Source organism: Podarcis vaucheri, assembly GCF_965113315.1.
Source record: "Podarcis vaucheri genome assembly, chromosome: 17".
NCBI classification, from domain to species: domain Eukaryota; kingdom Metazoa; phylum Chordata; class Lepidosauria; order Squamata; family Lacertidae; genus Podarcis; species Podarcis vaucheri.
The window spans coordinates 30,502,550-30,518,961 of NC_138755.1; the positions used below are offsets into that span (position 1 = coordinate 30,502,550).

Genomic DNA, 16,412 nt, shown 5'->3' on the forward strand with positions numbered 1-16,412 from the left:
TTTAAGGGGGGGGGGTAGGGAAGTCAAGTTGCTCATTTTTAATTCGAAAGGCAGCGATCGTGGTTTTAAAGCTAAAAACACAGTGAGCAAGGATCGTGGTTATTTTAAGTCAACGGAGAGCAATCGTGGTATTAAAGCTGTAACAGATCGGCTATCCTTTTGTGGGAGGGGGGAGGAACAGGGGTGTTCTCGTCTCAATTATTGCCAAGAAAAAGCTTTAAGTTTATTCCAAACTCAAAGAGCAGAGAGTTTGCACCTTCGGATGGGGTTTAAAATGATTGCACACCATGCATTTAAAGCACATTGCTTCCCCTCCCCCCCTCACAAGAATCCTCAAAACTGTCATTTACCCTTCACAGAGTGACAGGTCCCAGCTGCCTTAACAAACTATACTTCCTAGGGTTCCGTGGGGAGGGTGTCATGTGCTTTACATGTATGGTGTATACACTTACTGGTTTTACATGTTTAAATTGTCACTGTTTCGGTGCATGTGTGTGCGCATGAAGCAGCTTTGTGGATTTCTCAGCAAATATCCAGATCACCACTCTCCACCTGCTGAAAAATCTTAGAAAAAGTGGATTGCATTTACAATGAGAAACAATTTGGGCACATACAATATTTTACAAGACCACAAACCTATTGTGAGGGTCAACCCATGTTGACTCCAAAGCATGAAAACAGGTAATGAGAAATCTTCTCTGTATAACATTTCTCCCTACAGGGTGTCAAACATGAGGGAAAAGCAATTTTGAAATTACAAATGCTCAGATCTTCACCTGCATTATCCTTGCCTTTCTACATGAATCCCAAAGCCATGCTTTCGTTGATTAAACAGTATGTAACTCTCACTAAATAAATATAGCACAAGAATTCTTATCAAACACAGATTTAAAATCTGAACCAGAGAAAACTTCCAAAGTTTTCTTTCCCTACCCACCATCCACTACCCTTCCCCTTAAAACTCTGTTTGACTGAGCAGTGGCAGCACGTGATAGGCATTGTTTCAGAATAGATTAAGGGTGGGGGAAAGCCCCACTGAACACAGTGAGACTTACTTCTGAGTGAATATGTATACGATTGCTCTGCAAGTGAGAGACATAATAGTCAAGATTAGACTGTATGAGAATAAGCCATTTGGGCACATCTACACAACAAGCTTAGGACATCCCTATGTGTGTCAACTCAGAAGGATGTCTCGTCGAATTCACTGGGACTTATTCTCAAGTAAGTGGACACGGAACTGCAGCCTCAATAATCATTAGCTCTGTCTAACGAATCCTATAAACTTGTATTGTAAGAAAAGCTAGGGAGCATTAACAGAATTCTCAGCACTCACGCCAAACAGCAGTTCCCAGTATCCTTTAGGGAAAGCCATGAGAGTAAATATGTTATATAAATGACACTACATTTATAGTGCAGAAAGAAGTATGAGATCATTCACAATGTAATAAATAATTATCACTCTTTTTTATTACTGTAAGCCACAAAGCCATAAACAACTCAGAAACTGACAAATGTCTCCTTAACGTCCAACACCCTTCTGAAAAAGGCATTTACTGTATATTTAGCATCCAGTAATATGCAGATTTATATAGATCTGTTGATTGCCTTGTAGCTGATTAATTGATCAACTAATTAAAACATTCTTTAATTGATTGACAGCTCTAGTAAATAGTCTTCTTGTGACAGACACCTTAGAAATTGACTCTAAATTGGTAGAAGCCTATAAAAATGCAGCTCACGATAAATCTCTCTCAGGGATCCTGCATTCTCTGAGCCTGTCGCCAGCCAAAGCAGTCTGTAGGGCATCATGAGGGAATCCTAGACATGTTTACTAAGCAGTAAGTTCCACTACAGTCAGTGGAGTTTACTCCCTATTAGGGCTGCGTGATATCTGGTTTTCATCATCACGATATATCACCAGCTAAATATGGTATCTCGTTATATCACAATATATATCTGCAGTGACGGAGGGCCTTGCTGGGCCTCCCCGTGGTGGCAGAGAGGCCTGCCAAACCTTCCTGCAGCAGCGGAGATTGTGCCACACTTCCCTGCACCAGCAGAGGCTCCCTGTGGTGGCAGAGGGTGGGGCGTGCTTCTCTCATCATCTGAAAGCTTTACAAGGTGGGGTGGATCCTCAGGACTTTATCACTATTTGGTGAACTTCCACAACACATATGAACAAACAATCACTTTGTCTCATGTATCCATGCAAGTATGACTTAACTTGTTGGAACTTGTAAGATACTTTCTTTTGGTGCAGGCTGGTGAGCAATATCTTGCCACTGCTCTGTCAGGATCTATACACAGGGGAAAAAACATTATAAATAAGTCATAAATTAAATTGTTATAACAAAAGGGAAGGAACTATGTAAAATCGCATAGACAAAGTTTTGTGCTCTACAGCACCATCTGGTGTCGCATGTTTATAACATAGTTATACCATTGTAACATGGCTAATGTAGTTGAGTCATCTGTCTTCTTTGACAACACTCTTTTGACCTGGTTCTTAACCCTCACACTCTTGTCTTCTTGAATAGCACCGTGGAGGAAGAACACAGGTTTCTCTATTTGTATGCTGTCTCCTTACATTTTGTGTACGTACAGATGTATTAATAGAAATAAAGAAACAACAGAAGCAAGCAACTGAAGGCTGGAACTGGAATACTAATGAGGAAGGTACTACTACTCAAGAACCAATGTGGTGTGAGTGGTTAGAGTGCCGGACTAGGAACCCTGGGAGGCCAGGGTTCAAATTTTCAGCTTATTGGATGACTTTGGGCCAGCCACTGTCCTTCAGCTGAGCCTATCCTGCAGGATTATTGTGAAGATCAGATGGAGATGGGAGAATCACATACACCACCCTGAGCGACTTGAAGGAAACGTGGTGTGTAAATGTAATAGTAATGGTAAAGTTAAAGGCACCCCTGACCGTTAAGTCCAGCTGTGGACGACTCTGGGGTTGTGGCACTCATCTCACTTTACTGGCCAAGGGAGCCAGCATACAGCTTCCAGGTCATGTGGCCAGCATGACTAAGCTGCTTCTGGAGAACCAGAGCAGCACATGGAAACGTCGTTTACCTTCCTGCCGGAGTGGTACCTATTTATCTACTTGCACTTTGACATACCTTCGAACTGCTAGGTTGGCAGGAGAAGGGACCGAGCAATGGACCGATCGGCAAGGACCCTAGGCTCTGTGGTTTAGACCACAGCGTCACCTGTGTCCCCAAAATGTAATAATAAACTTAATGAAATAAAGACCTCAGTAGGGTTCTGGACAGCACTGAAGCAGCACCCTCTTTCTCTCAGAATTCCTTCAGGTTCTCTGAAGCACCAGATCACTCCCTGATAGCCGCTTCTTGTTGCTGGTTAGCTCAGGAGATAGTCCATGGCCTGTGAGTTCACAGTCTGAATACAGGACAAGTCGTTAACCTGGCTCAGTGGCAGGATAACTCAGTCAAACTTACCCGAAATGCACTATCAGAACGAGAAGACAAGTCTTGTATTATTATAGCCATTCTATAAATACAGACCAATTGGAAGCGCAGAGAAGCCAGATGACAGGATGATAGAATCATTTTGCAGTCATCCTAAATAGAACAGATTTGCATGTGAGGAATGAATCATGATGGGAGAAGAATCCTTAGATGCTAATAGCAAGTGTCTTCACCTCTTTGGAATTAGCCCTGACACCTTTTCAGGAGATACAGTGCTTCTCCTCCTCTTAAAATGTAGGTGCTCATAACACTGTCAACAGAAGGTATGCAACTGAAGTGTCTTGCCATCTGTGTGATGCTAATACACTGGTAGCACAAATATCGCTATTATGGCGTGGTTAAGTACTGATTTTTATTTTATTTTTTTTGCTAAAATTAGATCTGCCTAAAGATCAGTGGTTTTATCCTTTCCCATTGGTTTTCGCTTGCCACTAAATAACTGGTTAGATTTTACCGGGTGCAGAGATGATGTGCCAACAAGCCAGAGAGATCCAACTCTGGAATGATATAAAGTACCTTTCATGTTTGATAAGCATAGTATATGTGGGCAGGAGAAAGGATCTCACCCTTCTGCTGTGCTCTCAACAACTTCCCAACTATTTTTATTCAAGAAAGCAGAATATGGTGAACAGGGGGCAGGGGAGGCAGCAAATCCTCATATATTTTGTGCTATATCTTGAATAATAGTCTGAAGACGGGCACCAACTTATTTATTAAAGTATCTAATGCAAATGGTGTGGTATTAAACAGATAATCAACCTCTAAAGGTAAAGGTAAGGGACGTGGGTGGCGCTGTGGGCTAAAGCCTCAACGCCTAGGGCTTGCCGATCGAAAGGTCGGCGGTTCGAATCCCCGCGGCGGGGTGCGCTCCCGCTGCTCGGTCCCAGCGCCTGCCAACCTAGCAGTTCGAAAGCACCCCCGGGTGCAAGTAGATAAATAGGTACCGCTTACCAGCGGGAAGGTAAACGGCGTTCCGTGTGCTGCGCTGGCTCGCCAGATGCAGCTTTGTCACGCTGGCCACGTGACCCGGAAGTGTCTCCGGACAGCGCTGGCCCCCGGCCTATAGATGTGAGATGGGCGCACAAACCCCAGAGTCTGTCAAGACTGGCCCGCTCGGGCAGGGGTACCTTTACCTTTACCTTTAAAGGTAAAGGTACCCCTGACCGTTAGGCCCAGTCGCGAACGACTCTGGGGTTGCACGCTCATCTCACTCTATTAGGCTGAGGGAGCCGGGATTTGTCCACAGACAGCTTCCGGGTCATGTGGCCAGCATGACTAAGCCACTTCTGACGAGCCAGAGCAGCGCATGGAAACGCCGTTTACCTTCCCGCCGGAGTGGTACCTATTTATCCACTTGCATTTTGATGTGCTTTCAAACTGCTAGGTGGGCAGGAGCTGGGACCGAGCGACGGGAATTCACCCCGTTGCGGGGATTCGAACTGCTGACCTTTGATCGGCAGGCCCTAGGCTCTGTGGTTTAGACCACAGTGCCACCCATGTGCCACTAATCAACCTATAGCTCTCATTGAAAAATAAAAAAATAATGAGAAGCATAGGCATAGCCAGGATTTATGTTAGGGGGCAGGCTTTTTATCGGGGGGGGGGGCAGAACCTCAGCTATGTATTTTTATTGATTGAGGGGGGCAGCTTCCCCTCCCTGCCCCCCGTTGGCTATGCCCATGGTGAGACGTGCACTTCTGACAGCCATGGAAGCTAATCTATGCCCCGTTATTGGTTGGCTTCAGTTCTTGTTTTTCTTATGTACAGTATTTTGTGTTCTCATTTTGTATATTTATGTTGCGAACCGCCCTGTGATCTCTGGATGAGGGACATTTTTATGACCTCCTTATCTGATGAGATCCTTGGAGCAACAGAGACCCTTGAAAGAGTCAAAATGACAGCAGGAAAAATCCCTTTATTTTGTCATGACGAAAATGGTACAGATACGCGTTGCCCAATGTCTGCCCCCGAATTCTGAGCGAGCCAGCTTTTTATACATTTGCAGAATACAATACCACCTGATTTCTTGTAAACCACCTGATTTCTGGGAAATCAAAAATTATAGTAAGTTCCTATTACCATGTAAGGTCTTGGCCTGCCTCCCTCCTTCCTGCAGTCTCCCTCCTCCCTGCCATCTCCCACATCACCCCGGCCATGTGCATTCCTGAGTTTGCTGATCTCTTTACAACCTTCAGTAATAAACATTTGAGCCTGTTCCATCAATGCCATCCTTGTTCTTCTGGCTGGTGTAGAAACCTCCCCCCTTGTGATAATATAGAACAATATTTTAATGGAAGGACAATATACAAATCCAAAAAAGAAAAGAAAAGAAAAAGTCTTGTGTTTAAATTTAGCTTTTTAAGGTGAGGTTTAGTTTGCTTACTTCTGACTTTGTGTAAGAGCTGAGCCGTAATAGGGAGCAGTATGTGGTGAGTCAGGACCAGAGCTTTTTTTCTAGGAGTATTCTTAATGTAACAACTTCATGGTGAGTACCGGCACCATTTCTCATTTTTTCCCCAAAAAACCAGAAGAAGCACTGGCCAGTACCCAGGAGCCACAGGCAAACCAGTAGTCAGGGACAAAGAGCAAGTGAAAACTAAAGGGCCGAGCAGAAAGCAGGCACAAGGAGCAATCAAATAACAATTGAAGGATACATGGGACACAGGTGGCGCTGTGGTCTAAACCAATGAGCCTCTTGGGCTTGTCGATCAGAAGGTTGGCTGTTCAAATCCCCACGATGGGGTGAGCTCCCATTGCTCTGTCCCAGCTCCTGCCAACCTAGCAGTTCGAAAGCACACCAGTGCAAGTAGATAAATAGGTACCACTGTGCGGGAAGGTAAACGGCGTTTCCGTGTGCTCTGGTTTCCGTCACAGTGTCCCAATGCACCTAAGACCAGTGGGTGAGGCATTCCAGGAAGCAGAGCCTAGTTCACTAGCTGGCCAAGTGGGGAAGGACGCATGTGATTCCTCATCTGGGGCACCTGCCTCATCAAGCGCAGAAGCTGCAATCAACATACACAGTATAAGAAGGCAGCAGAGCTGAGGTACTGTGTCTATTCACCTGCCCATGCTGAGGCGCCTCACCTGGGATTCTCCTCAGACCTTCATGGGTTTCTACTTCGAGATTGACTCTGGTCTGTATGCTGACTGCTGAACTCCCATATTGGCACACTTGGACTGACCCTGGACTGCGTTTCCTGGTCTTTGAACTTGGCTTGTATGGATTGGCTTTTGGACTTGGAACTTTGCCTTGGCACGCTATCTGCCAGGTAGCCCAGGGGATCAGGACACTTGAAAAGATAAAATACAACAAATAAAGCCAATTTAAAATTGAGGGTGGTGGTTAAAACTATGAACAATACAATTACATAAAAAGCATGTTCAGTAAAATATGAATAAGGACAAGTCCTATCCACCCTGCTAAAAGATGAGCACAGCCATCGGAGGCAATAGTAATAACTTTATTTATATGGTGCCCATCTGACTGGGTTGTCCCAGCCACTCTTGGCTGCCTTCAGATGTCTTTATTGCCAAAGGTCTTGGTAAACAAAGAAGCCTTTGCCTGGTGCCTAAAGATCAATAAGAATGGCACCAGGCATGTCTCCCACTGTAGAGTATTCTACAGATGGGAGACCCCACCATCAAGGCCTGTTCTCATGTGGCCACCCTCTGGGTGGGGCTCCTGGAGCTCCTGGAGAAGGGCCTCTGAGGAAGACCACAAGGTCTGGGCTGGTTCATATACGGAGAAATAACCTGCATGTTCAATTGTCTGGTCATTTCAGTGCTAAGCCTGAACCCCTGCCAACGTACCAACTACCCAAAGCTTCTCCACATGTCTCCATGTGGAATGTGAGGCTCAAAACTAAGCTATGTCCCTTAGGGACACTTATGTGGAAGGAAATCCAACTGAACAGAGTACAAGATGTTCTCCATGTCACACATGAGGGGCAGGACTTGGGAAGTCAACACACATCCTCTGGCTCTCTGAACAATTTCCCTGCCCCTTAGTAGGTCCTGATGAGATGCTTCTCTCTGTTACTTGTCTCCTTCTACTTCCACAGCGTTCCCATTTCATCAGTTTGGGCTTCACTTAGCCCCTCCAAAGGCCTCAGCTAGCAGGAGAGAGACACATCTTTATATGTGGTTCATTTGGAACAGGCCACTAAACATTTGTCACTGCCTATCATCCTGACATATTGAATCTAAGGCACCAGGAACTATATACATATACATAAACACACACACATCTTCCTCAGAGCAGCTCCTTGTGAAAGTCAAACTCATGCCAGATAGTGACAGGATAGCTGCCTTATTTTAATTTATTTGCTGTTGCTTAATTTACTTGGCTTGCATGCACAGCCAAGAAAGCGCCATTTGTTTCGGCGAGGTGAGGAAAAGTTCCGTGCGGCCCAAATGAGCTGCTGAAAACGGAACACAATCTTTCTTGCACAGACAGTATCATCATAATGCATTATTAGCCATTGTGATCTTCTATCATTCCACTCTGGGAGAATTATGGCTGTGGCACTGAGGATGTAAGGCTACAGGCTGAGCACTGCTTGCTACAAATCTCTAGCAAAGCTCTTGCAATAAATCTCCAAGAGAAAAGTCATTTAAAGAAAGGAGTGGGGGGGGGGGTAGGATGACACTAAGGGGACTGTCATTTGTTTTCTTAGGGAAGAGGGGACAAGCAGCTGTGAAGGGACACGACGTACTCTTAACGTCGCAGAAGGTGGCAGCATTCATCACGGCAAAAGCAACGTTCTCGGTGGAGGGCAAGCATGGAGGGGAAGCAATATCCAGCCCCCTTGCCCACAGACCTGTGAAATAAATGGCTCTTCTTGATGAAATCATTTCTCTTCCTTTTATTAGCTACACAGGAGACCACAAGTGATTTGGCCATTTCCGATGCTGAGAACCTGTGTGTGCACATCTTGATGGAATTCACCCCGCAAAGAATCATCCGCCGTCCCCTCGTTGGCATGCCTGCTCACCAAAACGATAGCAGTGGCTTTTGTGGGGTTAAAACAGAATTACGTCATAAGAAGAAGAAGAGGAGGAGGAGTTTGGATTTGATATCCCATTTTATCACTACCCTAAGGAGTCTCAAAGCGGCTAACATTCTCCTTTCCCTTCCTCCCTCACAACAAACACTCTGTGAGGTGAGTGAGGCTGAGAGACTTCAGAGAAGTGTGACTGGCCCAAGGTCATCCAGCAGCTGCATGTGGAGGAGCAGAGACGCGAACCTGGTTCACCAGATTACGAGTCTAGCGCTCCTAACCACTGCACCACACTGTCTCTCATAGGTTTGGAAGCCTATAAGAGATTCCTCAACGAAAAGGTAAGTAATTATACTCAAGCCACATCCTACACAAAGCTGTCAGGTCCGTATTATCTACCTGAACTTAAGAAGAGCTCTGCTGGATCAGTCAAAAGGCCTGCATTCCGTTCTCACTGTGAGCAACCAGATTCCTATGGGAAGTCCACCAGCACAATAACCTGCTCCCAGTTGTGCCAGCTGGAATTGAGGCAGACTGCCTCGGATCCTGAAGGTCAGAGGGAGCCTTCTGAAGTCCTACCCTCCCATTTTATTTATTTTCATTTATTTATTAAATTTGTATACCACCCTTCATCCTAAGATCTTGGAGTGGTTCACAGCATAAAAATGCAAGGTAAAAACACAAAATACATAATAGAAACAGAAACAGTAACACCCACCACCGCAAACGCATTTAAAATGGCATAGGATGTTAATCAGCCCAAGGCCTGGTTGAAGAGGAATGTTTTTGCCTGGTACCTAAAGGTGTATAACGAAGGCGGCAGGTGAGCCTCCCTGGGGAGATTATTCATCATCAACAATTTTTTGTATTTATATGCCGCCCATCTGACCTGGAAATGTAGGGGCCAGAACATGAGATTGAAAAACAATTAGGAAATGGGAGAAACTGAAATTCTCATATTCTCTCATCCCTGTAGACATATGATTCTAGGTCTTCATTATCACAGGCTAGGCTCCTGTTACTCTCAGGTGCTAGGACAAAGTGGATAAAGAGTGCTACCTATGAAGTAGACATGAATGCCCTTCAACAGGCTGAAGCCCACATAACTGATAAGCTGCTCAGCAGGAACACCTAATCCCAAAGCCAGTAATTCCTAAACAGTGTGTTGGGATGTACGAGTACGCCGTCCAAGAACTTTTAAGAGTGTCTCAGGAATTAAAGGCCACAGGTGAAAGGTGCAACTTTCTCACTGCATGTCAGCATGCTTCATTACCCTGGAAGGAGAAGCCCCATCAGGAAGAAAACATCTGGAGAGAGTATTGGGGAGGCAGCATGGGTGAAGTGTGGCACCCTCTTGATCCAGCCCGTATTGTGCTGGTGCCATTTATCCCCTTTATCCCCTGCCCTATCGAAATGTGCAGTGAGATGATTCTGACACACAGGTCTATCACCTGTCACATCCGCTTTGCCCCTTACAAGCACAAGATAAATTGTTCCTGAAAGCCCAGAGCTTTCCTGTATCCCTTCCCCCCTCCGCCTCAACGAGCATAAGTCCTGATCATTTTGTGAACATCCTCTCCCTGCTGCCCTGCTCTATCAATTCTTGCTTGTATTAGATATCAATTCAATGGATGTGAGTAAACACAGTTGCCTGCTTGATGCTCACATGGTCCACTCAGCCTCTTGGGCTTGCTGATTGGAAGGTGAGCGGTTCGAATCCGCACGACAGGGTGAGCTCCAGTTGCTCTGTATCAGCTCTTGCCAACCTAGCAGTTTGAAAGCACACCAGTGCAAGTAGATAAATAGGGACCGCTGCAGTGAGAAGGTAAGCGACGTTTCTGTGCGCTCTGGTTTCCGTCATGGTGCCCCACATTGAACCAGAAGCTGTTTAGTCCTGCTGGCCACATGACCCGGAAAGCTGTCTGTAGACAAACGCTGTCTTCCTTGGCCTGAAGTAAGATGAGTACTGCAACCCCATAGTCGTCTTTAACTGAACTTAACTGTACAGGGGTCCTTTACCTTTTTACCTTTTTACCTTTCAGCCTCAGTCATTTTATGGGTGCGTAACCCACCCAGAGAGGGACACGGGTGGCGCTGTGGGTTAAACCACAGAGCCTAGGACTTGCCGATCAAAAGGTCGGTGGTTCAAATCCCCGCAACGGGGTGAGCTCCCGTTGCTTGGTCCCTGCTCCTGCCCACCTAGCAGTTCGAAAGCATGTCAAAGTGCAAGTAGATAAATAGGTACCACTCTGTCGGGAAGATAAACGGCAGTTCTGTGCGCTGCTCTGGTTCACCAGAAGCGGCTTAGTCATGCTGGCCACATGACCCAGAAGCTGTATGCCAGCTCCCTCGACCAATAAAGCGAGATGAGTGCCTCAACCCCAGAGTCAGTCACAACTGGACCTAATGGTCAGGGTCCCTTTACCTTTAACCCACCCAGATATCTTCTCCACTCCTGTCTGTAGCATTCGACGAAATGTCCAACAAAGTACAGGCACAACATCTTTGAGATAAATCGCTTTGTAACAGTCAAGCTGTCCATGAGGATAATGCTTTGTCTTTAGGACTTTTGCCCGTATTCCTGGTATACTTATATCGGGCACTGTGTCAGCTGAACAAGGGGGAGAAACGGTTCATCTGCATTTCCAGTGTTGGGAAACAAAGATCAATGACTCCATCCAAAAAAAGTACCTTAGAAAGAGGCATCATGCAAGCTTCTAACGCCACATGTGTGTGGTATTATTGGACTCCAGCTTTCAAATTTGCAGATGACACCAAACTAGGGCTTGTGGAGGGAATATCCTCTTCCTGTTCAGTTATGGAGAGAAAGAATATTATGTTCAGAAGTGGTTGGTTGTTCCTGGATCACAGGAATGTTTTTTTAGGAAGGGGTTCAGCCTCCAGCAGCACTCACAGATGGGGAAAGTAGACCACGCACACATTCAGCAAAAATAGGCCACGAGAGTGTTTGGGGCATAGCCTCCAGGATTTGTTTATTACTTCAGCGAAAGCCTGCATTCACCCCATAGGATGCACACACATTTCCCCTTCATTTTTGGAGGGGAAAAAGTGTGTCCTATAGGGCGAAAAATACGGTATGTCCATGACGGAGTGAACAACTTGTGAAGCTGTTGTTGAGTTACTCTTCAGCCCTAGGGTGATTTCTCAGACTAGCATCTGCCTCTTGACAACACATTGCTAAGACACATAAAGGCAACATGGAGGCCACCCCTGCAAGTCATCAGGCTTCTTAGACTGTGGACATGTTGCCATGTTCTTGGGCTCTGTGGGTGGCGCTGTGGGTTAAGCCACAGAGCCTAGGGCTTGCCGATCAGAAGGTCGGCGGTTCGAATCCCCGCAACAGAGTGAGCTCCCGTTGCCTGGTCTTAGCTCCTGCCCACCTAGCAGTTCGAAAAGCACATCAAAGTGCAAGTAGATAAATAGGTACCGCTCCGGCGGAAAGGTAAACAGCATTTCCATGCGCTGCTCTGGTTCACCAGAAGCAGCTTAGTCATACTGGCCACATGACTCGGAAGCTGTACGCCGGCTCCCTCGGCCAGTAAAGCGAGATGAGCGCCGCAACCCCAGAGTCAGCCACGACTGGACCTAATGGTCAGGGGTCCCTTTACCTTTACCTTTACACATGACTGTAGCCACAATCCATCGCATCCTGTCACTTCTTGAGAAGTACTGCTGATAAATTTCCCCTCAAACCAGCTTCCATCCGATTTGAAAACGTCAGCTGCAGTTAAGCCAGTGTTTCCCAAACTCGAGTCCCCCGCTGTTGTTAGACTACAACTCCCATCATCCCTAGCTAGCAGAACCAGTGGTCAGGGATGATGGGAGTTGTAGTCCAACAGCAGCTGGGAATCATCTAGTCCAATGTTGGCCAAACTCGGGTCTCCAACTGTTTTGGGACTACAATTCCCATCATCCCTGACCACCGGTCCTGTTAGTTAGGGGTGATGGGAGTTGTAGTCCAAAAACAGCTGGAGACCCAAGTTTGGCCAACACTGATCTAGTCCAATTCCCTGTAATGCAGGAATCTTTCACCCGATGTGGGGCTCAGAGATTTAAGAGTCTCATGCTCAACTGGGTGCCCAGATGAGAAGTGGAGCTGAAGGTCTTGCGGGTGGGGTGGAGTGGGGACGACAAATCAAGTTATTCATACTGGGTGACGACATCCTTGACCTCTCTCTGCGGTGTACAGCAAAGTAATAATGCGAGTTGAAATGTAAGGGGGGGGGGAGAGAATGACCTCACCATGTTTCAAGTCACTAATGTGTACATAGCCTCCACCCCCAAATAGTAGAGAGAGAGAGAAATATATGTGTGTAAAAAACAAGAGGTTATGTGCCTGTCACTTCCAGTTGAAAAGGGGGCACCGAAGAACCATTGCCCAAGCAGGAGGCTCTCCTGGAAGATTATCTCACTTGCTCCCTAGCCCCCTGGTCTTGACAATTTATTAAAGTGCCAGTGAAGTCATCCTAGCTGAGCAATAGATGAAAAGGACATCATCTGCAGCCAATGGCAATTTATGCCTGCCTCTCTTTTGGCTCCCACACCGGTGCTGTGAACGTATTTAGTATTGTCTTGTGCGCATTTCGAAGACTCCCATGGGGGGAACGAGCGCTAAGGTGGAGAGGCCACAGCTGCGCCTGCTGTTATAGGGAGACGGAGACTATTGTGCCACTTGGAGATCTTTCTCGAAACCAAAAATGCTGAGGTTAAAATGATTTGTTTCTGCAATCATGCCTTTGGCAGAATTCCAAGCGGAGAGTGGCTGGGAGCGCGAAGCCGTTCCTTTCATTCGGCTAAGAGCTTCTGTGGATTGATGGTCTGCGGAGCAGCGTTGACGTAGGAGACCATTTAAACATAAATAAGGAGTTTTCGGGGGGCTTTTTGTGTGTGCAGTGATATCTAGTGCACCGATATCAAATGGGCCGGTGGCTTAAAAAGATTATAACAGGGCACAGCCCAGACGGTGTGGAGAGATGCAGAAAGGGTATGCGAGAAAGAGAGTTGTAGAAACCATTAAGTTTTGTCGGGTTGGAATGTACTTTAATATATAAGCAGGGGAGCTAACCCACTAGATCGGGGTTTCCCAAACTTGGGTCTCCAGTGGTTTTTGGACTACAACTCCCATCATCCTTGGCTAGCAGGACCAGTGGTAAGGAATGATAGGAACTGTAGTCCAAAAACAGCTGTAGTCCAAGTATTTATGGGACCGCCTCTCCTGGTATGCCCTGCAGAGGACCTTAAGTTCCATGAATAAAAAATAGTTTAAAGGTCCTAGGCCCTAAGGAAGTCAGACTATTCTCCACCAGGGCCAGGGCCTTTTCAGTGATGGCTCCGACCTGGTGGAATGCTCTGTCCCAGGAGACTAGGGCCCTTCAGGATTTAACCTCCTTCTGTCGGACCTGTAAGACAGAGCTATGCTGCCTGGCCTTTAATTTGAATTCAGTTTGATCTTTTATTTCCCTTCTCTTCCCTCTCCCTCCCCTTTTATGAAGATTACTCACTCTGAGACCCCACAGCTAATTCTCCCCTGGCCTCCTCGCTGGCCCAAGTAGGACTAATTCAGCCAGCTAGCCCTGGTGACTATCTAATGCTTATTAGATGGATTTCCCCCAAATTGATTTCTGAACTTTGAATTTTATTGTTATTCATGTTTTTATACTGTATTTTATGCTGCTTCTACAGTTAAGTATTTTAAATTTGTTGTTAGCCGTCCTGAGCCCGGTTTTCTGAACCGGGAAGGGCGGGGTATAAATAAATTATGATTATGATTATGATTATGATTATGATTAATCTCCTTACCATGGGTTATTCTAGCTGGTGCTGATGGAGTCCAGGAGACTCCACCCTAGGAGACTAGGGTTCAAATCATCCACACAGCCATGAAGGTCTGGGACCAGTCACTACTTGTTGTCAGGATAACCTGAAGCAGAGGATAAAATGGGGAGAAGGAGAATTATGCATACCATCTTGAGCTCTTTGGGGGAAAGGTGGGGTATAAATGTGAGAAATAAATTAAATCAATCAATAAATCTGAGAACAATCATCCACCTGGCTCACTACTGTCTACACTGACTTCAAGCCGCACTCCAGTATTCTGGACAGGATCCCCTCACCCCATCATGAGATACAGTGGTACCTCAGGTTACATACGCTGCAGGTTACAGACTCCGCTAACCCAGAAATAGTGCTTCAGGTTAAGAACTTTGCTTCAGGATGAGAACAGAAATTTGGCTCCGGAGGCGCGATGGCAGCAGGAAGCCCCATTAGCTAAAGTGGTGCTTCAGGTTAAGAACAGTTTCAGGTTAAGTACGGACCTCCGGAACGAATTAAGTGCTTAACCTGAGGTACCACTGTACTAGGAACTGAACTTCAGACTTTTTGCTTGTGAAACATCCACTTTACCACTGATGTATTGCCCTTCACCACAGATGATACCCACACCATGCATTCAAAACACACAGCCTCCCTCAAAGAACCCTAGATACTGTAGTTTGCTATGGCTGCTGAAAACTGAAGCTCTGGGAGGGGTGAGCTAAGGTTCCCAGGATTCTTTGGGGGACAAACCATGTCATTTAAATGTACCGTATTTTCCCATGTATAAGACGGGTTTTTTTTAAAATATAAAAAAAATGCTAAAAATTGTGGGTCATCTTATACACAGATAGTGCAGAGGTCGGATGGGCAATTGGTGGCTGCCATGAGCAGGAGATTGTCAGAGGCGTTTGGGCGGGTGATTGGCGGCTGTGGCAGGGTCTGCTGTCGATTGGCTGTTGCAGCAATTGGGCGGGTGATTGGCAGCTGCTGGCAACGCCCCCCCCCCAAAGCTCAACAAGTCTGAGCAACCCCCCTCAAAAAAGCTCAACAATCTGGGCAATCTCCCTCCATTTCCTCCCCCCCCAAAAAAGATGTCGTCTTATACAAGGGGGGGGGCATGTTATCCATGGAAAAATACGGTATGCTGTGGCTGTGACCCTGAGTGTACCTATATAATATATGGTATTTTAAAGAACACAGGCTACAATAAGCACATCTTGTGTGCACAACTGGGGGCGGGGGCAGTGTGCCGCAGGCCTTTGAAAATTGTTTTCTGTGGTTTGTAAAAAGAAAGAATAATTTGGCTTTCAGGGAACTCTCTCACTACTTAGTATTATTCCTCCCCCTTCATTGACAGCGTGTGTATTAAAAAGTGTGCCAACTTTTGGCTCCAGGCAATTTTGTCTCATATAAAAAAAAAAAGGAAAAGGGGGGAAAGTAGCCATATACATACACAACATAGCAGCTGTTCTCCTAAAAAGAAAGGATAATTAGACACAGCTCAGATCAAAACTCAGCCAATAATGCCGTCAGCTATAACTCTTCTGCTGCTCTAGATTGTGGCTTTGATAACTCTATCCACATCCAGGTATTTCCCCTCTAGGTGCTGCAGGTAGCTGTGGAGGAAACCAAGGAGGAGATAGCAAAGCAAGAGTAGAAGGTTTGCTAGGAGTCAATAAACACAGAACTACACCATTCTGGAATGCCTCTCCCTACATGAACCTACATGAGCCCTTAGATGTTCATGTGAGGCTCTTCTCTAGCATCCCCATCTGAGAAAGGCTTGGGAGGTAGGGAGAGGGCCTTTTCAAGTGTGCCTCCCCATCTGTGGAATATTCTCCTTTGCAACGTCCACTTGGTACCTTTGCTAACATATTTCAGGAGCCATGCTGGAAATGTAAGCAGATAGACAGGCCATTCTTCCCTATATGACAGACAGGGTGGATGATAAAAATCAATTTTTTAATTTTTTTTATTTAAATTGGATTTTTTAAATTTTAAGTTGGATTTTTAAAATAAAATGCTTTTGGAGGAAAAATCTTTCTAAATATAGTTTTCTATTTAAGTTACATTATAGTCC

General features: G+C 45.9%; 1 long non-coding RNA gene across 5 annotated transcripts; it reads right to left on the reverse strand.

Moving 5' to 3' along the window:
- Nucleotides 1-3,876: 3,876 nt before the first annotated feature.
- Nucleotides 3,877-15,026, reverse strand: LOC309522124. 5 transcript variants are annotated; one of them, XR_014214871.1, is made up of 5 exons: nucleotides 14,867-15,026; nucleotides 14,318-14,438; nucleotides 8,318-8,508; nucleotides 6,582-6,787; nucleotides 3,877-3,994 (listed from the first exon to the last, which is right to left on the reverse strand). It is a non-coding gene; the product is annotated as an uncharacterized lncRNA (long non-coding RNA). The 5 variants fall into 5 exon arrangements; XR_014214873.1 differs by lacking the exon at nucleotides 3,877-3,994 and adding an exon at nucleotides 6,024-6,499; XR_014214874.1 differs by lacking the exon at nucleotides 3,877-3,994 and having other exon boundaries at nucleotides 6,024-6,787.
- Between the last annotated feature and the right edge of the window lie 1,386 nt (nucleotides 15,027-16,412).